A 21,778-nucleotide genomic window follows, 5' to 3' on the forward strand; every position below is an offset into this window, starting at 1 on the left:
CATAGAGCTCAAGGGGTACCAGATCCAGGATATTAATGAAGGAGTTTGCATGCAGTTAGCGACGGAGTTTTTAAAGGGTTACGGAAAGAAGTGTTTTCTAAGACTGCCACTACCCATCAATTACTTTCCATAGTTTGTTTGAAAAAGGGCTTCTCCCCAAACCCAACTCTTTCACTGTTAATCATTTTGTTAAAAAAAAAAAAAAGATGTAGCGTAAAATGTGTCCATATAGGTTGCCGTTCAACCCCAGGAGAGCCAGGTCAGAGGAAATCCCCACCAGGGTTCTGACAAAGCCGCTAGAAAAGGAAGCAGTACAGGGGCCCAGGGAACAGGCAGAGGACAGAAATGGGTACGACTTATTATCTGCTCTGCAACTGCCTTGTTAGTGGGAAATAGCCATTTGATTTATTTTCTAAACTCAAAGGCAACTGGACTTCATTTACTGAGAGCTCTCTTCTTGCCTGTGCAGTGGCATTCGTCTGGGAAGTTACAAAAACCAGTGCCTAAGTACCAGGAAAGCTGGTGTCCAAGGAGGGTGGGAGAAAGGGGTTTCACTCTCCCCTAAACCCAGGGGGCTCTGCTTCTAGATTCTGAGAGGCTCCAATCTGCCCGGTCCTTTGAACACCAGACTGAGGTTCTGAGCCAGTGCACAGAGGTCCCAGGGACAGCGGATCAGCAAATTTGCTTGACGGATTGGTTTTGAGAAGGACAAATACAGAAGAAAAGAGTTATGAGATAGCACTGAAGCACTTCTGATGGAACGAATCCAGAGCGGCCATGCGAACCTGCAAAATCCAATGTGAAATCGTCCAAATATTTCAGCACACCAGAGGGGTTCCCACATCGGCAGGACCCTTCCCACCTGCCTGTGGCCACGGGCATAGACAAGATGGCCGGGAGGTGACGCACTCTGCCCGGCGTGTCCCTCCCTCTGGGGCCGCCTTTGTCCTTGATGCTGTTCCCACTGTGTTTATTAGGTGACATTCTTGCAATACTTTCTGCTTTCTTTCCGCTGCTGCCTGTTGCTAGGGGATGAGCCCTAATCGCTTCAAGGGAACAGAAGCGGCCGCCACGAGCACTTGGCAATGTCTCCGTTTGGTGACAAGGTAGAAACAATCCTTGAGATCACCCTCATTTGCATGTTCCCTCCGAAGGATGGCAACATTTGCTCCACGCTGGAATGTGTGTTTTCTTCTTCTTAACGCTGGGTTTGGGATGGATCTCACGTCCTCACCGACTGTCTCTTCTTGTCACCAACCGTCCTGCCCCAGGTGGCGGCAGGCGATTAGAATAGCTTGGATGTGGATCACACTCCCCTGTCAGCCTTTATTTGCTTTTTTCTTTTTTGTTCTTGGAGAGAAGCAAACCACATCGTCAAAGCGTTTAAAAACAAACCAAAGGAAACTCGGTTTCCAGGCTTTAAGTAGATGCTATTCACCCACAGTTTATTTCCAGAAATCACTTGGAAACCGTTGTCATTTTTCACTCAGATCCACTGAGAAGTCTAACACTGCGGTGGTGTCAATGATCTATATTTGCTTCTTGCCAGTGGGAAGCAAAGCCCAGTCTCCGTCTTCAAACCCAGACTCACCTTGACTCTCTGGACGTGGCTTCCCCAGCTCTCTCATGTGCCTTCCGTGGGCGTGGCCAGAGTCTGGCCCCTGCTGGTGGCCGTGACTCAGACGCTGGTGGAGATGGAGTGAGCCATTCTCTCTATAGACGCTACCACCCCTCGTTTGAATGGAAGGGCAGATGTCACTTTGTGGTTTGAAATGTACCGCCTGTTACCTCTCCCTGGGAGGATGGACCTTGTCACCGGGCAACATGTAGGCCTCATGCTTCAGGCTTCCTTCGAGCAGTTGGGTGACCAGGGTCAGGGCAGGCTCAGTCAGGCTCGCAGTGTGTCCCCTGCCAGCACGGGGTTTGGTCAGAGTTGGCCCTGGGTGAGGATCTGCTAAATGGACCCATGAATGGCAGGTGGACGAGCTTGTCAGGTAGCACGAGCCCACTCGCTAGCTTGGGACTCACCACAGGTCCAGGGTGGGCACAGATGGGTACCATGGGGTGACCAAGACTGACAGCTACCATTTGCTGAGGTCCTGTCCTAGGCGCATGGTGTAAATTATCGACTTTGCCCAAACTTCTGAGGCCGATACCCTTATTACCCTCATTTAGAGAGAAGGAAGCCATGGGGTCGGGGTAGGGGGTTTAACCGGCTGCAGATGACAGCAGTCGGAAAGGATGGCAGACGTCTGTTGGCCCCGCCCACGTCCTTGCCTTCTCACCAGGCCGCCTTCACCACTGTTTAAATCAGTGGCCACCACCCCACAGCCCGTGGAGCCCCTTCCACGGAGATTGCTGGTCCACAGATCCGTGTGTCTTGTGCACTGCAAGTTCTCCAGGACGGACCCCGTGGCTGGCTGACGCAGCCTCGCCAGCACCAAGCACCCTGGCTGGAGCACCATGGACACCCCATTAGCGTTTAAGAAGTGGGTTGCCATCTCCTGCCCGTGGAGCCTTCCAAAGCCAAGAGGACAGTGTCTTCAGTATTGGGTGTTTGAGCTTATGCTAAGAGGAAGAAATCCGAGTAACAGGTTCATCCCTCCCGCCTGGAGAAGGTTCCTCACTCCCACCATGCACTTCGGTGAGCCTGGGTCTCCACCCTTTAGACTCCCGTGGTCCCTGAGGGTCCCCCACAGGCCCTCCTCCACCGTGCCTGCACCAAGTCCTAACAAACACTACCGTCTGCCGTCCCCGCCCCCCTCTGCCCTTCCGTGGAAAGACTGAGGAGGTGGGCTGTGGTCATCTGCCCCTGGGCTCAGCCTCCCAGACCAGCGGTGAACACACACCTGGGGGAGGCTCGTGTGTTTATGAAGGTCTCCAAGCAGGATTTCTGGTCTCTTTTCAGAGCAAACTTTGGGAGTTGGGAGGAGGGGAGGTGATGTCTGAAGATAAGACTGTCCCCACAGCTAGCAGATTCCAAGATCTCTCCCAGGGGAGCCCTTGGTGTCTGTTTCTCCTTAACAAGTTTCTTCTCCTGCTTGGCCCGCGGTACCACATTGGAGAGCAGATGGCCATGGCCACCGGGAAGGCCAGTGAGCCCCAGGTGGCACTCCATCTCGGACCACCCAGGGCATTGTGGCTTTTCTGTTCCTTCCCACTGTTGGTGCTCTGACCCATCTCGTTCCCGGGGTTCGGGGGGGAGCATGGGCCCCGTATGGCCAGCTTGGTGGGAGTGCAAACCTCTCTGAGTCTCTCCACAATTGGAAAAAAATAATAAAATAGTTCTGCTTCTGTTATTTGCTGCTTCCCTTGGCCTTCTTCTCTTCCTGTACATTAATATATTAAGGAGTGGTTTCAGTGTTTAATTCTTGTCTTTTTTTTTCAAGCAAAAATACAAAAATAATTTTTCTTGTATTTTTTAAAGCAATTTATGTACATTTAAAAAAAAAAAAAGTACATAAAAAAGAGAACACGAGGGCTTCCCTGGTGGCGCAGTGGCTGAGAGCCCGCCTGCCGATGCAGGGGACGCGGGTTCGTGTCCCGGTCTGGGAAGATCCCACGTGCCGCGGGGCGGCTGGGCCCCCGAGCCATGGCCGCTGAGCCTGCGCGTCCGGAGCCTGTGCTCCGCAGCGAGAGAGGCCACAGCATTGAGAGGCCCGCATACCGCAAAAAAAAAAAAAAAGAAAAGACGAGGGACTGGGAAAAAAAGCAAGAGGACAAAGAGAGGAGGAAGAGGAGACGTTTGGGAAGAAAAGAAGGAGGGAGGGAGGGAGGGATGGAGAAGAAATCCACACAGACACCGAGGTTCCTCCCGAGAGAACCTGATGGAAGACGGGGCCTCCTTTCTGATTCAGGTACTTATTCCATGCAGTTTTTAAAAAACAATTGTAGAAATTAAAGGAGAAAGGAGCTTCGGTCACAGAATCACTACTCTGTGGAGCACGATCCTTTCACGTTGAGAAGAGGCACTCTTCCCTCGTGATGAAAATATGACTTTGCCTACCTAGCAGTGAGACAGGACTATTTGAAAAGCAGGTCAGTACATGAAGCCAGGAAGAATTATCTCAAGACTGTCAACATGACACTGGAAACCCCTGCTATGGGACTAAATCTCCTTGCCTGCAGGGGGAAAACAAATCCAGCCAGACCACTCGGGGAGGCAACGGGACATTTCTGGGCAATTTTAATAAGCTATGTTTTCATGGAAAATGTTCCGATATGAATGAGAACTCTGCAATTTATTTGGAAAGTCCAAAGATGTAATAAAAGAAAAGGTACACCCATTATGGTCATCCATGTCCTTCCCTGTTGTGGCCTCATAACACTAACTCACAGTGATAAAGAGGCTGTCAGAGGCACTCCAGCCGCCACATTTGGGACGCTAGGTGTTAAGGGGACAAAAAGCTCAGCTTTCGGCAGCTCCTGATTCAGGGGCGGAACTGCAGGTGTAGACCTGGCTTCCCTGATGTCCTTTCACTTGGTGGTGGTGGGGGGGGGGTGGGGTCTGTAAAAAGCCACACTGTCCCTTGGGCCCTCACCTCGCCCAGTGCCCTGCCAGCACGCACCTTATTTGCTAGTTCGTCCTGTTCATCAGCTTTTTTCCTTCTAACCTTCTTGGCAATGTCACCAGAACCAGTCTCCCAGTTTTTTCTGATAAGCCCATTTCACACTCTGACGGACACACCCCTGTTGGGAAGTTAATTTCTAATATTAAATTCCAGGACGTCCCTCCTTGGTTTCACCCCATTACTCTGGTCACCCTTCCTACCATGCTAAACACAGCTTTTATCTCCTGGGCATCAGTCACCTTCACGTTGGTGAGTTCTATTCCTTTTCCCGCCCGAGCTCCCGTCAGGCGAGATCAACGCATTTAATTCTCAAGAGGCTTGGATCACCAGGCTGTCCGCGGTGACCTCCTTTCTACCACAGACGATCCCAACTGAACATGTGCGGTCCGCTTCTGAAGGAGCTCAGACCCAGGGAAACACTCATCAGATTAGGAGAAATATACTTTCGCCTAAGATTCCCAGTGAGCTGAATTACAAAACTAACCACAGAAAACAGCCCGGAACAACCCTGATGTTGAAGGTGATATATCTGGCTCCACGTTGGGACGGCGTGGGTTGGTCACTTACAAATCCCCCAGAAGTGCTGTCATTTGTGCAAGATTTTTCCGAATGGCATCTCCACGGGCAATGGATGGGACGAAGCGATCCTTTTCTCCAGGAAGACGTATTTTAGAAAGCGAAAGGCAAAATGGCTTTTTAGTTGTAGTGCTGCCTCATTTGGAAAGAAAAAGTATGTCATGCTCTTGTTTCACTGACATGCCTGTCTCACACATCAAGCATTTGTGGTCCTTCGCTCGGGCAGTTCCTTCATCTCACTGCAGCCTCTACCCAGAATTATTAATGCTGACATTGGGCACAAATGTGTTACAATAAAACCTTGCACGGGCACAGTGTTTACCCTCAGGAAGTAGGCAAGTCGTCTACAAGTGGGACTATAGCTTGTGTGAAATTGAATATAATTCGTGTTAATTCCAATGAAGTGGAATTTTTTTAGTCAAACGTGGCTCAAGAACTTGTTTGATGATAGGGGCTATACACTGGAGTCAAAAATAAAGGCATATCATAGAAGAGGCTTGAGAGATTGTATTCCAACGCCACAGAGCGGTTATTGAAATTTGTTTCATGAGGGTTTAGCTCCCGAGGTGATTTAAACCACATTACAAACGTCACATGGATAAGTCTCGCATATATACTTCGCTTGGTAAGATGGTACACTTGAGAAAAGTAGATGTAAACTAAATATGAATTAAGGTTTGAAAGCATAGATAGAGCCCATCAAATCCAAAACTCACATCGAGGGACGGGTGTCTTGCACTCTGGGAGAGCCAGTGGGCTGCAAACTGCCCCTGTAGGAGCCACTTTGGTTTCAAACACGATTTTCCCATGAAATAAAAACCTGTCACGGGGCTGGGGAATCCATCAGCCTCTGGTCTGGGAGCCTTCCCTTAGTGACGCACCCAGCTAACGCATGGACCGTCTGGATTAAAGGCTGCAGGATTAAAAGGTCCTAGCTGCAGGGCTTTATCACAAAGCTAATCTAACCAATGGCACGGTTACTCCAAATGAGAAGGAATGGCCATTCTGGGGAGAGGCAGACAAGCGTCGTCTAAGAGTCCTGGACTGGTCTCCCGTCATCACTCAGGGGTGAGAACAGGCTTCCTCCCGGGCCTCAGATCTCAGATCTGTAAAACCAGACGTCTGGACTCAGTGGTGGCGATTGAGATTTTTTTCCCCCTATGATTCCTTGCAAATCACATCTAGCATCTAACTTTATTACACATAGTGATTCAAATGCCTTATTTCCGTGCATGTGGTTTTTTTTTTACTGTGGCAAAATATACATAACATAAAATTTACCATTTTAACTATTTTTAAGCTTAAAATTTAGTAGCAAAAAGCACATTCACAATGTTGTACAACTATTACCACTATCCATGTCCAGAAATTTGCATCATCTCAAACAGAAATCTGGTAACAAGAACTCTCCATTCCTCCTTTTCCCCAGTCCCTGGTAACCCCTCTTCTACTTTCTTTCTCTTCGGATTTCACAGCCCTAGGCATCTCCTGTAAGGACAATCATACAATATTTTCATATTCACGAACCTTCTCAGCATGGTGAGGATTAGATAGGATTACGGTTTATGTGGTCCACTGTCCTCTTCCTTTCCTGCTACATGTAAGTTATATTAAAACAGAGTGGCCTCCTTTAGGGCCACTGGTGTGAGAAATTTTTTCACAGATTTGAAAAGTGGAAGTTGAGACCAGACATCTAATTGCACAGAAAGCCTACATGCCGGGAGAGGATCCAGTGATAAATACCGCTGTTTTGGTTTGGTAAAAGACACACTTTAAAAACTGCTATTTTAAAAGTCATTTCAGAAGTAAAATTAGCCAGGCTGCTATCGCATACCCATCATGAGTCCTCTGTACGTGAGCTCGCTCTCACCCCTGAGTAAACTTTTGAGAACGAACAGGAAACTCATCATGGATCCCAACAGAAAATACAGTGAGTAATTCCCCTGAAGAAGGGAGGGCTGAGGTTGATGATTTAGTGGTTAAAAAATTAAAAAGAACCAACCAAAAAAAAAAAAAGAGGAGGGAGGAGAGAAAAAGAAAAAGGTTTTCTTGCTGCTAGGCAAGGCAAGTTTTATATTTCAAATTCATCTGTTAACATCAAAAATTACGGATAAGGCCAGCATGTGTCATTCATTTCGTACATGGAACCACATGCATCTTGCTAATTTTTTTGACTTGTGTACTACAAGGTGAGCTGCAGCATCACAGAAAACTTAATTGCATAGGCAAGCAAATATGAAATACTAATTTAATAGGTAAGCAATTATGAAATATTTATGCCATGCAATGTGGGTGAATTTGGAGATAAAAATCACTGACCCAGTATGTGAATTACTGATTAAAGAGCACTGTTTACTATATCATAACAACAGCAAAATATGTGAATGATCCTATGACAGTTCTAATTTGAAATATAATTCTAAATCATATTTACCTTAGATCTAAAAAGGCCTGATGTGTAAAAACTATTAAGGCTTAACAGAGAAAAAAAAAAAAAGAAAACTAAATGCTCCATTTTAATTCAGAGCTCAGCAGATATCAACTTGTTTCCATTTCTGAACCCTCTCCTGTTGGGATTATTATAATGTCCTTTTTGATATTGAAAAGAAATGGAGGGGAATCAATTAATATTATTTTTCTCTTTAAAAAGGACTCAGATCATTGGTATGTATACATTAGCTACATAAAATATACAATGTATAAATATATGTGAAATATTACAATGACCAAGAAGATTTAGTAACAGGTTTCCTAAGAAAAAGAGGAAAATCTTCTAGAAGAGCAAATTCCTGATTTGGCACAATTAATTGTAGGCTCTTTGAATTATCTGGAGGGAGAGGTTACAGAGAGTATATATTTACATATATTTATAGAAGAGAATGGATCTTTCAGACCAATGACCAAACATTAAGGCTCTAAAATGACACCACTGAGGTCCTCTACTGTTTCCTTCTTTTGGACAAAATCTATTTGCCAGTCATATGCTGTTTGCTGCAAAGTCAGGCCGATTAATGGGCCAAGTTAGCAGCCCGGCCACACCAGAGCCAGACTCTTTAAGACCGAGCCTGCTCACACCGTAGGGTTTTGAAATCATCAAGTCACTAGACCACACACCAGGCAAGGAGAGATCACTTCACAAAAAGAAAATAACTATGTTTAAAACGAAAGCATTATCGACTTTGGTCTTAAGCTGGTAAAATGACCTTGGGGAAATTTCAAAGCGAAACAGATCAAATTCATTTTCAATCCCTCCTTAACTATAAATTGTCAAAAATAAAAACGGGCTGATCAGGCTCAGGGCACCAATGTTTAAAAACGACTCAGACAGCCTAGGTCATGGAAATTCCTGCAATTTCATAACAGGGCCCTTACAAACTGGTGTTCAGTCGGCTTGCATTTTAGGGTAATAAATTGTCCAAACTTTCAAATGGCAGAATCCAAGGGTGGGTGACCTTCACAGGACTCTGGGGTGGGTATTTTATTTCACACATATCCCACCACCGCCAAATATTGTGACAGAGTGGGGACGAACATGCTTCAGAAATACCTCTCACTCACACATGACTGCCAGTCAACTCACATTTGACTGTGGAAGCCACAGAGGGGGAAAGAGGTCTAAACCCGCTACAGGGGGAGGTAGAGTGGTTCTGTTCTGGAAGCCTTGGCATCTGTGGGTGAGCAGACTATTTTCTAATGAGTAAGACTGAAATCAGTGAAAATGCTCAGCGTTACAGAGAAAAATTACTTATCTGCTCTCTAACCTCTAAGCCCAGCCATCTAAGAAAAGACTCAGTAATTCAGGAGCTAGAATATACAAAAGCAACCCGACACTTCTTGCAGAATATCTTCACCTGACTCGACTTTTGGATTTAATGCCAATCATTTATCCTGACAGACATGGCAGGGGTCTGGTCCAGGAAGCATTTAGATGCTCCATTGCCGGAACATTCTATTTACTGACAGGGGCTAACTTAGGTGGATACAGTTCTTGACTCTGTTCACAGAAAATAAAATGGTAAAAATAGTCATGAGACTGCCGGATACCTATGTACTCAACCTAAAATGTGCAACATCTTAGGGAAACCCACTGCTCACCTTTTCCAGAAACAGTGACCACTGCCCTCTGAAAGCAAACTGGCTGATCCTGTCAAAATGAGGCTTCTTTGCCCTAAAAAGACCCTGAAAGGTCCTTCAAACACCAAGTTCCACATGGAGACATTTGTCTCCCCGGAACCTTTCCCCAGAACCTGGGGGGATGTCACACACTTATACACATCCTACATCTTCCCCAAAGAGGGCTAAGCCCAGAAGAGACCTCATGGGATTTCTAATTGGTGAAATCCTACGGCCCCAGAGGTTTTCTTTTCTCCAGGTTCAGGGTGACAGAGAAGGGATTTATTTACTCTCTCCCATTTTTTGACTTTTACAGCAACAAGAGCTTGTTTGAATGGCATCGAGGCTGCAGACCGAGGGATCCTTGGGGCAGGGTCTGGGCAGTTGGCACTCTCCCTCTTACCTCTGCCTATGCTCACGTTCCTGTGACGGCATCTCTATCTTTTCCTTCTAGTTTTTAACATTGAGTTTCACTTAGTACTAAGTGCAAAAACAAGCAAGACAGAAGGGCAGGTTCAGGACAGGCAGCTGTCTGGGTGGCGCAGGCGTCAGCCACGGGCCCAGGCTTGACCAGAGCAGGCACTGGGGAGGTTAGATGAGACCCAGGTGGCTATGGATGAAAAGCCCGGGTGATGGTGGAAGGGGATCCCTTGGGTGCCTCTGGGGAGGGGTGGGGACCCTGGGCACACTTGGGACAGAGCCTGGCCTGCCCCCTCCCTAGCATCCCCTTCCTGCAGCTCTGCCCCCCTCTTTCCTGCCTGACATCCCCAGCTATGGGACATCCAGGGAGGTGACACCATCTTGGGGGAAAAAGGTAAAAAGCTAGAGGGTCTAAAACTCCAGGCCTGGTTCTGCAAGCCCTCACACAGACCGGGGAAGCCCTGGAAGGCATAGAAACCCCACAAGTGCAGGGTTAGAAGAACGGAGGTGGCATTACCCTGTGACTGATAACTGTCCCACAAGAATCGGCACATCCCCGCACCTCCCCTGTCTAGCTTCTGCTTGTCCCAGGGGCCGGAGCTCCCAGACCCCAGTTCACACAGGCCAGGACTCACTGAGGGGCAGAGTGCCTGGGGATGTGAGGGTTACTTTCAGAAGTATCCATTCTTGCCCATCACCTCATCATAGATCATGAAACGAACTACTGCTGTGATTATTAAAGTCACCCTTTCAGCAAAGGAAAACAAGATTCAGATTCTCTTAACCACTTGTTCCAAATGGCAGCAGCCCACGGTTGTAGCCAATGAACTGTCTTAAAGATAAATAAAGGTCGCACATTCCTGTTAAATTGTTTGCTCCTGGTTCTTTAACACACACACACACACACACTCACAGACACACACACACAAACGAGCCTTCAGGGGAAATGAAAAAGTCTCGTGAACTCAGAATGAGGAGTAAAGAAGAAAAATATTTTTTTTCCATAGGAATGGCCTTACTTTCACATCCTTAAAATTCTACAACTTGGTTCAGGGCCAATAAAGAGGAAACCACTGGGAAGTCTGAGCAGCCCCCAGGGTCCCGGAGGCTGAGGCTTCACGTGGGAAGCAGGCAGCTGCAGAGCGGGGCGGCTCCAGCAGCCCGACTGGTTCATTTCTTTTTTAACATCACCACCTACAGGGGCTGCTTTGAATAGGATGGTCTGGGATGGCCCGTAATAAAGCCTCATAAGAAAAACAACGCTCAGAACAATTGCACCACATTTTTTTCAACTTCCTGTTTATTAGTATTTTATCTAAGAGCAGAACAAAAGTCTGTATAAATGGGGGGAAAGAAAACAAAAGCGCTCACTCTAACATCTTACCCCACACACACACACACACACACACACACACACACACACACACACACACACACACACACACCATCTTTTCCAAGGCTGTTACATTTGGATTTTTTTCATGGAACCCACTTCAGGGCTTCAAATGTCTTTTGTGGCAGAGGTTAAGATGAAATAACTAGAATGCATCATCCTATAAAAGTTGTATGTTATTAAAAATATTTAAGTGGGCTTGTTTTCCGTACATCTGGATGACGGCATTCATTTCTATGCTGGAAGAGTTCACACGTTATCAGTAAGATTTTGCATTTTGCCAGACAGACCCATGAAGACAAGGGAAATACAAATGCCACCCATAACATCTGTTGCAAAGCTGGGTTGTGTAAGAGAAGGATGAAGATGCGGGATCAAGGTGAAGGGTGTCCACTGCAGTTCCCAGGCTCAGAGGTGGACAAAAGGCTGAGACACCTGTATTTCTCCTCATAGAAACACGGCCCCTGAGAGGGTCATTCCAGCTAAGACATGAGGTGATTACTGAATTATCAGTGACTTTTGTGAACTCTGTCTTTCTTCCTTGATCTGACTACCATGTCGTTCTTTGGGCTCCTACCCTGCCCACATTTTACACAAGATTCAGGGCCAGCGAGATTGAGGGAATAGAGAATAAATGGCCACAGAACTTAAAACATTGACCTGGTGGCCACATTTTCTCTTCAAAATGGCCTGGAGTGTACAGTCTATCTTTGTGGACACGTGTTCATCAAAGGCCTTGGCCCAGTTCCATGCAACCCTTCTCTGAACAGTTCTAAGATCATGTCTTCTCTTCTCAAGAAGGACACCTAAGAATTTGGAATCATCAACTCAAGAAATTGCTTAGGTTATTTTCTGTGCCCCAGTAATCCGGAATTTTATATATTATCTCCATATCTTATTCTCTTATAACATTAGCATGCCTAGCCTTGCCTGGGTATTTCTGATACCGAATTACCTTGTTCACATGAAAATGAGAAGGAATAAATAAGAAGAGGTCTTCTGTTGTACGGGGTAACAAGAAACATATCTGCAGATAGGGAAGGCATAAATCAAAGCTGAAATGTGAACTTAGCCCTGGTCAAGACCATTTTAACTAATCAGAAACAGACTGCAAATGCTCTTGCAGAACACATAAGTGTCTTTCTAAATGGCTGAAAATGAAGTGAGGTCTAAAAGTGAACTGAACAATCACAATAAACAATGAAGTTCACCAAATAATACAGCAGCCATCATTTGCTTGCTGGTTGTAATCATTGAGAACTCACTGAATATGCCTTGAACTTGGATGACAAAGAAATAGGAGGTTGTTTTGTTCTGCTAAGTGGCCTTGATCGACCTCTCAGTGGTCAAAACTGAGAAAAGGGATTCTTATTAGAGAGAACATCTCTGCAGCATTTGACTGGCAAAACAGATGAACCTTTAGGTGATAGTTTCTGCTAAGGAAGGACTTGCTCCTTGGGCATAAGAGAAGACAAAACATTTTATCAACATCAGAGAGCATTTTTGAAGCAAATTATCCTAGCTAAATGACACATAGAAAAAGAAAGACAAAAGGCCTGTGTTTGCTTCACAGAAAGAAAGTGTGGTTGCATGAAATAAGAAATCTTTCTCAAACACAAAAGACAATGCTTTGGGCCAATACGGAAGGAGCTAGACACTTGGCACGAGGAGCTGGGGTTGCTGGGAGGGAGGTGGAAGAAACGACAGACAATATCTAAATAGAGACTATCCTGCCACCAGCTGCACGCCAGGCTTAAGAATAATAGACATAATACTCAATTTGTAAGGGGCTACCTTGTAAGATACTGAGGTCCCTCTTCCAGCCAACCTACAAAAGCGATAGCTAGTGTGACAAGTAAGTGACGGATGGCTACTTGGACGTCAAGACATGGCTCCTTTGCACACCACGAAGCATACATTTAGTGAGTCACCTGTGTCAGTGAGTAAAATCTAGTGGACACCTGTGGTTTGCTGCCTTAGTGATCCATTCTCAATCTTCGTAACTCCATTGCCCAGGCAGAGGAGTGAAGATAAGGCAGGTAAATCAATGAGTACATCACAGTCCTTCACCCTCTGTGATTGGCTCAGGGAGAGGCACATGACCTCAGCTGGTCCAATCAGAGTGAGTTTCAGCACTGCTGCAGGGAATGCTGGGACAAAAGCTCTTTGCTGCTGGATTTGGACCCAGAGGACGAGTGGCAGCCACTTGAGGCCCTTAAAGTTGGGTCTGTTTGAGAAGGGAGTCAACACGTTAGAGACAGAACCAGGAGGAGAAAAAAGTTGAAATGTCTTGACTTCACTTGAGAGGTATCTGTGCAAATCCTATTCCGAGATTGCTTACTGACATGAGATGGTAAGTTCTAGAATTTGTTTAAGCCAGTTCGAGTTGCATTTTCTGTCACTCTTAACCTGGAAAGATTCTTAATTAAATCCGAAAGCCTCTGCAATTATATACTCTCCATTCCTGAAGGAAAGGGTCTACAAGTGTGGATTCCTCTTTTATCCCTAAAGTATTTGACGTTACTGAACGGTCCATCCCATTTAACTAAAGACACAGAAATGTACACCGAAAGATACAATCAAATTCAACAGAAAACAGTTCTCTTAGTCCCTCCTAGACTTAGCACGATGAGAAAGCGTACTCCCAGAGATGTTACCCCAGGCTTCCCAGGTGGGTCCCTCTGAGAGTCCCTTAGAATTGTACAATCATAAAGAAAGTTAAAAATAGAAGTTAAAACATACAGAAAATAATAGAAAGTCAGATGAAACTGCTGAAACAGAGAAGAGTAAGTCATGACAAAGGACTACATGATATAATCATTAGACTTCCTTCTCCTTTCAACATTATTTCTCATCCAGCCGCCATCTTATAAAACTCCAATTCCCCCTGCCCCAGGAATTCTATTTTCTTTGGGGCTCAACAGTCTTTGCTATGGAATCTGACCAAGTAGGTTAGCATAATTCTTGAAGAGTTTAAAATATAAAAGCTCTTGCTTTTCATTTTATGATAAATAATGCTCATAGGTTTCTTGGCCTTACGGGTTTCAGAACAGCTCTGTATAATAGGGCTTTTAAAAGGTGTTCACACATTGTAAACTTTGAAACAATAAGAAATATGGATTCAACTTTGATCAAAGTGCACTCTTAAAAAATAATCTTGATACCATAAGTTTTGCTTTGCTTTGTAGGAATAACTCTAATCATAAGGGCATCTGCTGAGATTTGACATTTGATCTGCCCTAATCTTTCACTCATTCATCACTGTGCAGCCCTGAGTACAAATAAAGAGCAATAGGATATTGAACTAGAGTTTAATGTGTAACCAAGATCCACTGAAGCAAGAACCAGGGAAGGAACCCCAGCCAGCCTCCCGCTGGCAGTGGCCGAAAAGCCAAAGAGCTGGTGGCACTGAAGCGCTCGTGGCCAAGTCAGCCCGGGAGCCCATCAGGCTGCCCATGGGCCTCACCCTTCATGGCCTCTTTGGTCTACGAATGGATTCTGATCATGGATGCCCCAATTCACCCTCTCTTCGCTTTCCAGGGCTGGGTATCTGGGATGCCACACCCCTTAGATGAAAGCATCTGTCTGGCACTGGGAATACACCAGGTCCCCCTAAAATCTCACCTGCCCTGTGGAACTCCAGGGGTGTGGATTCTCAATTCCTTGGAGGCCGGCTTGTTCGCTCTCATTATATAGGTGAGGAAGCTGGTCTCTGTGCAGTCAGATCAGAGCCTTTGTGGGCCTGTCTCCAGGTAGAATTGCAATTTCTTGGTCCCTCAGAGGTTCTCATCTGTCCCTCCAGGAGAGAACACTGACATACAGGGAAGGAAGGAGCCCCCTTCATTTCATCATCTCCCATCAGTTATCCACTAGCCCTTTGTCAAGCTTTCTTATGGTTCCCAGGCCTGGTTCCTCTCACTGGCTCAGAAGTCTAGAGCTTCACCATACCAGTCTTCCTAAAACATTGCTTTGGCCATGGAATTCCCCTGCTCTAGGACCTACTGTGCTCCCTATTGCCTCCAACTCTGAATTTAAATTCTCTGCCCAGGTTAAGAAAGACCTCTACGGTTTGCTTCTCCTCTAGCTATGCAACAGTTTCCTCCCCGCACCCATCTCACCATGGGTTTATTCAACAAAAACACATCGGCACTTGTGTCAGTCTGCTCAGGCTGCCATAGCAAAGCACCACACACTGCGGGGCTTAAATGACAGGAGTTGATTTTCTCAAAATTCTGGAGCCCAGAAGTCTGAGATCAAGGTGTTAGCAAGCTCAGTTTCTTCTGAGGACTCTCTGCTTGGCCTACAGGTGGCTGCCTTCTCGCTGTGCCCTCACATGGTCTTCCCTTTATATGCGTCCGTGCCCCAATCTCCCCTTCTTATAAGGACACCGGTCCTATCGGATTAACATCCACCCAAATGACTTCATTTTGTCTTAATTACCTCTTTGAAGACCTATCTCCAAATCCCACCACATTCTAAGGTAGTGGGGGTTTTGGGGCTTCAACATAAGAACCCACAACAGGCATCAACAAATACCATGGGATGGAGAGGGGCGGACAAAGATGGGTAAAACACGGTCCCTGCTGTCAGGCAGATACATTCCCACTGCTCACGCAGGAGGACGCTGGGCTTTCTCCGAGCTCACAGCGGTGCTGGATTCTCAGCACCTCCCCCTGAGGCACCATCACCCTCCTGCCTGAACTGGCACGTGAGCTGCCCCAAGAGGATCTCATGCAAGGCTGGCCATGCTGGGCACCAAACAAATATTTAGTTTTCTAACTAAAAGCCACCGAAGGGCAGGAGGGCCATCAGGCTTCTCCAGAGCCTGGCTTGGCATCTTTCAGGTGCGTATCACCTACATCAGAACATTTCAAAGTCGATTTTTCTCATGACTTACTGGGAGACTTTCTAGTAAGTCTAATACTAGACTTCAGTAAGTGAACCACAGTCAGCATATCTTGATGAAATATTCTCTTTAGTGTTGTATTTTTACTCACTTTATGCCCTGAATGACGTGTATGAGAAGTACCATCTTGCTCTGGGGGGCAGGAATGTCATCCTCACCAACATTTAACCACATGGCCGTGGCATGAGATCGAAGAAGACGAAGGGTAACCAGGGTCCTTTAAAATGTGATGTATCTTTAGGTGCAAACAAATGGCCTTGTGACACTTTCCTTCTACCGTCATTAGCAGCAGAAGCCACCTTATGTATTTATCCAACACAGGTGTCCCAACCCTTCGTGGTTGAGCTAAACATCAACTCTTCTTTGAACACACCCTGGACGCCCACAGACAGAAGCCTCAGGGTTCTGCTCTGTGCTCCCAGAGGGCTTCGTTCATAGTGTGGTTTAGTGCCATGGCAGTTGAGAATATATGCACTCTGGGATCCAACTGTCTGGCTTCAAATCCAGGCCCTGCCACCTACCTGCTGTGTGACCCTGGACAAGTTACTTAACCTCTCTGTGCCTCAATTGCCTCATCTATAAAATGGGGATCATAATAGGACCACTCTCTTGGACTGTGTGAGGAGGAAGTGAGATCATTCACAAGTTGAACCTGGTCCAGAGCCTGGCACACATTTGCCCCCTGGGAAACAAGAATGTTGATATCACATTATCTTTCACAAGTGTCTGCCCTTCTAAACTGTGATCTTCCTAAGGACAAAAGCACTATTTCCTTAGGGGGCCTTGGTGCCTGGGACCTAATATCATTTATGTAATAATGTGTGGAAATAAACACGTGTCATAACCCAATCCTAGGTTTAAAACTGTTTTTTCCTCCTTCTTCCAAAATGTAACAAGAAAAGTAACACAGCCCAGTTAAAATGTTTAGGTGAATTAAATAAAGCTCCCCTGCTCCTGTCTTTTGGCCTCAATCACAGCTTTTCAGTGCAAACACTCCACGAAGGCCTAATAAAATCATACATGTGTAAATTATCTTCTTTTCAATATTCCATAAAATAAATACTTTTAAATTAAGACGTTGATGGTGAGAAGTTATACCCATGATGGAAGAATGAAAAGTAGTTCCGTGATGTTAATCCTGAGGCCAAATGAACAGTAATCAAAGTTTATAAGTGAAAATTCCTAGAGAACATTTTGCTGCTCATCTCCTGAGCCTCTGTCATCACCCCTCACACACATTATGCTACTAGTTCTATTTTTATAAGCTGGTAATTTTTTTTTTAAATGATAGGCGTTTAGGCATATAAAAGAATGTTTATCATATACATTAAAAGAGCCCCGGGGCTTCCCTGGTGGCGCAGTGGTTGAGAGTCCGCCTGCCGATGCAGGGGACACAGGTTCGTGCCCCGGTCCGGGAAGATCCCACATGCTGCGGAGCGGCTGGGCCCGTGAGCCATGGCCGCTGAGCCTGCGCGTCCGGAGCCTGTGCTCCGCAACGGGAGAGGCCACAACAGTGAGAGGCCCACATGCTAAAAAAAAAAAAAAAAGAGCCCCTATGTCATAGACTACATAAATGCCAGAGCCATTAGTTTCTCAGTTATTTACAATGGCTGACATGCAGGTGGACTTCAGAGGGCCTGAGAACATTAGTGGGGCTGAGACCTCCAGGGTGGGACCACTCGTCCAGGAGACCATCTCCCCACTGTTGACGGGCAAGGGTATCGGCCAACTGCTGGCTGAAGACAGAACAAAAAGAAACACGGCTACCATAAGGCCCCTATTCTCACAACTCCTATAAGGAGTATATATTTTACAGCGGAAAATCTAGTACCGAGAGCAAACCCGTCTTGTATGACAAACACTCTGGTGCTAACTCCCCAACTGCCCCCAATTCACCCTGCTGCTTGGAGACATTAGCTAGGCAAAAACGACAGAACATGTAAGATCATATAATTTTCAAACTACTACAAACCCAAACTGCTTTGCAGTACATCAGGGGTACAGATCGAGTAGGTGAAAGATGCCGTTCCAGGGAGCTGCCTTTATGACACCCCGAGGGTTGAACTGTTCTCGACGAAATAGGCGGCCAAGGGCTGCCCGAATCCTCTGGTTTCAGGCTCTGCACTCAAGCCGACTGAGAAACTGACTCTCAGGGCGGGGAAGAAGTAATTCTTTAAAAATGTGATCTATCCCCATTTTTCAAGACTTGCCCTGTCACACAAGATGAGACGTTCACACACGCCTCAGGAGAAAAGGAGGAGTGTTTCTTCACGGGTGAGACCAGGGAGCGCACAGCCGGCCCAGATCCAGGTGTTGATTCTGGTTTCACACTTGGTTCCCCAGCCCCCAGCGCCCGGCCATCCCTCTGTCTCCGGGGTTGGCTGTAGAGCATCATGTGTCGGCGGGGGCGGTCGTGGGCGACGGCGCTGACGTTAGGAAACAGGGCTCCACCTACACAGCCCGGGTTTCAGTTTCCCCCTGCAGCAAACACCATTATGCAAATGAGTTCCCCGCCCACCTCACCCCCTCCCAGTCTTACATATTCATTCTTCACTCTGAAGTGAACGTACGTATTTTAAAATGCCCAGGTGCAATTCTGAAACAAGATTCTCCTTTTCCCGAAGGGCAATCGCGAATATAAAGTAATGAATTAGGAGCAGTGGCAGGAAGAAAGCCCTGAGGCTAAAAGCACACTTCTCACAGAAATGGACGTTGAAAGGCGTGTGCCAGGAATTACACAAATCCGAAGAAAGAGACAACTGGAGGTGTGTTCTGACTCCTTCTAGAATCCTGGGGTCTCCTGGGGTTTAGGAAGACAAATGTCTAATTCACATGCAAGTCACGTTCTCGAAACTGGAAAGTACAGTCATTTTTGTCTGCATTATGTGTGATTTTATTTGCAGTTTAACTCAAGTGATATAATTTAAGGTAACATCCATGCTGACAAAAAAAAAAAAAAAAAAAAAATTCCCAAGCAGAAACGATGCAGGTAAAATCTGGGGATGGAGCGGGGATGGGCAGAAAGGCGTGCCCTCCAGCACTTTTATGCTAAATAAATCATTTAGGGGTATTTTAATACAAGTTTTAGACCGGAATGATTCTTTTAAGTTGTAATCCTTATCGCTTCATTTATGAGATTCACATAATCTTGGTGAGTGATTTAGGATTTTTTTTTTTTTAATGTCAAGCAGATGCGCTGGAGGAACCATTTGCTGGACAGTCATTTCTGTTTCCCTCAAAGGGATGCTTCCTCGCTCCCGCTTACACGCGGTTTCATTTTCAAGGTGCATTTGCAGGGTTTGTGTGAAGCTCCAGCTGCAGTGAAGTGACTGATGACTCTGTAAATTATCCTGAGTGCAAAGGAAATCTAGTTCATTTATAAAAAGCTTTGAAGTAATTATAAACTCCACTGCAGGTGGGAAACTTTTATAAGACAAAAACTACCGAAGCACAGACGCTTCTCGGAAAGCCCCAAGTAGTAAAGAAATCCTCTAGTGACCTGTCACTCAGTTGAAAGCTGATGCACATTGAGGGTGTTGCCCTGCAGCCCTCACGGTGAGCCCCATCCAATGTAAGGCGAGACAAAGCCCACCCTTCCTTGCAAGGGATTCTGAACAAACTTAGAGGCTGTTTCTGCCTCCGTGGAAGAAGGTCCCGGGCACAAGGCCAGGTTGAGGAAGAGCTGTAACTGCACAGGTGGAGTCCTCCTGGGCTGTTCACTGATTCCCCACCCGCCACTGGCCTGAGCAGTATCCCTACATTGGGTGGGACCCATGAGATGGGCTCTGTCTCCAGTTAGAGTTCATAAAACCAAGACTTTGGAGACGTTAACTTGCCCGAGATTCTGGAAAAGCTAGAAGTCAAGGCATTTGCTTTTGCCCAACACACACTATTCCATCTGAGGGGGAAAAAACAACCAAATGTACAAATTCTGTTCAACTCGTGAACACCGTTTACTCAAGAATGACCTTCCTCTCCCTGGTCTGTGTGGACACGTCTGGTGAGCACTGGGATGTGAGATTAGGAATCTCATTGTTTCCAGATACGAAAACCATGTTCTACACCAGCTCTGTCACTAAACATAGCTGATATCTGGGAGGGAATGTTGGTCTTGGTTCAGGACTCTCCCCAGTGTCCTGGCCTGCAGGGAAACCCACATCCCTTTCTTACCCCTGGAGGGAATCTGAGAATCTAGGTCTCCTTCCCACTCTGCGGGGGACGTTGGTCATCTCCCTTCCCTGCGTTCTTCCCTGAGGAGCTTGGAGGTTGCCACCCTACCAGCTGCATCTTCCCTGATGCAGGGAAGGGAGGAGGGTCCCTGCATCCCAGTGGGATCATCGGCGGGTCTTCACGTACATTTGTAAGGAATGTAGCATCCCGGTGTTCAAAGTTATGGGGCTGTCAGGACTCCTAGTCTCAGAGTCGCCCCAGGGAGGGTGAACAAGCTTTCACTAGGGACCCGGGGACCTTCCCTGGCACCTGTCTTCTGTGAGTAAGTGTGTTTGAGGTCCAAACTAACAGTCCACCCCCGGACTCGGCCAACAACCTGCACTCTAGCTGGGAAACACCTTTTTTTTTTTTTTTTTTTTTGGTGGTATGCGGGCCTCTCACTGTTGTGGCCTCTCCCGTTGCAGAGCACAGGCTCCGGACGCGCAGGCTCAGCGGCCATGGCTCACGGGCCCAGCCACTCTGCGGCATGTGGGATCTTCCCGGACCGGGGCACGAACCCATGTCCCCTGCATCGGCAGGCGGACTCTCAACCACTGTGCCACCAGGGAAGCCCGAAGACATCAAATTTTAAATTGATTTATATAAAATCCACCTTCTCATCCCTTCCAAGGAAGGTGGATTCTGGAGATGTTGAGGGTGAGCGTTGGTAGGTTTTAAGGGTGAGGAAGAGACAAAAATTGGAGCAAACCAAATAAGATGCCACCGGCAGCTGACTAAGGAAGAGTAGCAAGGCCCAGAGCTGGGGTGAAGGGGAAGGGAGACTGGGAGGGTGAATCAGGGGGGAGCTGACGAGAGGTGGGCTGCAGGAAGAGACAAGGCTGCCTCGAAGGGGAGAGGCGCAGGAGGTGAGAATCACATCCTACCTGTTTGCAGTTGGGTCTGGGCTTATCTTGGAGGGACACAAGAGGGATGTGAGAACAGACAGATTGAACTGCTCTGTACAATGGGCCAAATGTGGACGAGAAGTTGGCAAGTTTTCAATAAACAGACTGGCTCCATGAAAACCCAACTTTTCCAGCCATTAGAAGATGGCCTGGCACCTGGTCATGGGAGGAGGTGTTACAGAGTAGAGAGGTATAGATGGGGTTATACAAGATGGTCACGGGGTCCTCTCGAAGCTTGAGGTGAGTCTAGGGAAAGGAATAATAACTTTGTGAAATGCCACAGCAAGTGCAAAGTGAGAGTAAAAGTTATGACGTAGCTGACATTTTTCCAAGCACTGACTCAGTATCGAACTCTGTGTTGAGTTTTACATTTAACACTGGCAGCAGCCTCAGAAATCGGTGTTATCGTTTACCTGCATCTTACAGGTGAGGATGTTGAGACTCAGGGATGCAAACTGAATTAGCCTAAGTCACGTGACTAGTAAGCGGTGGGCTCAACGTCCAAACCCTGGTCTGTGGGACTCCAGTGATAAAAGAAGCAAAGCTCTCAAGGAAAGGTCAAGTGGATAGTACTTAAGAGCGTAAAACAGATGAAAAGTCTGGGAGAGAGACCTAACTTATTCATTCTGGTCCTCTTGGCCCTCACCTGAGTGAATCCCTATGTGAATAGAACATGTGGGAGAAA

General features: G+C 46.6%; 2 long non-coding RNA genes across 17 annotated transcripts in view; both read right to left on the reverse strand.

Annotated features, from left to right (window-relative positions):
- The window catches only part of LOC137205937 (uncharacterized), a 137,072-nt gene that overhangs the window by 91,914 nt on the left and 23,380 nt on the right, over positions 1-21,778 (reverse strand). The gene's annotated exons all lie outside the window — the stretch shown is intronic.
- LOC137205940 (uncharacterized) overlaps positions 3,319-21,778 on the reverse strand; it is a 41,442-nt gene continuing 22,982 nt past the window's right edge. The window contains exon 2 of the long non-coding RNA XR_010934380.1: positions 3,319-14,884. This is a non-coding gene — a long non-coding RNA (uncharacterized lncRNA). The remainder of the gene's footprint in view (positions 14,885-21,778) is intronic.

This window comes from Pseudorca crassidens, chromosome 14 (assembly GCF_039906515.1).
Source record: "Pseudorca crassidens isolate mPseCra1 chromosome 14, mPseCra1.hap1, whole genome shotgun sequence".
NCBI lineage: Eukaryota > Metazoa > Chordata > Mammalia > Artiodactyla > Delphinidae > Pseudorca > Pseudorca crassidens.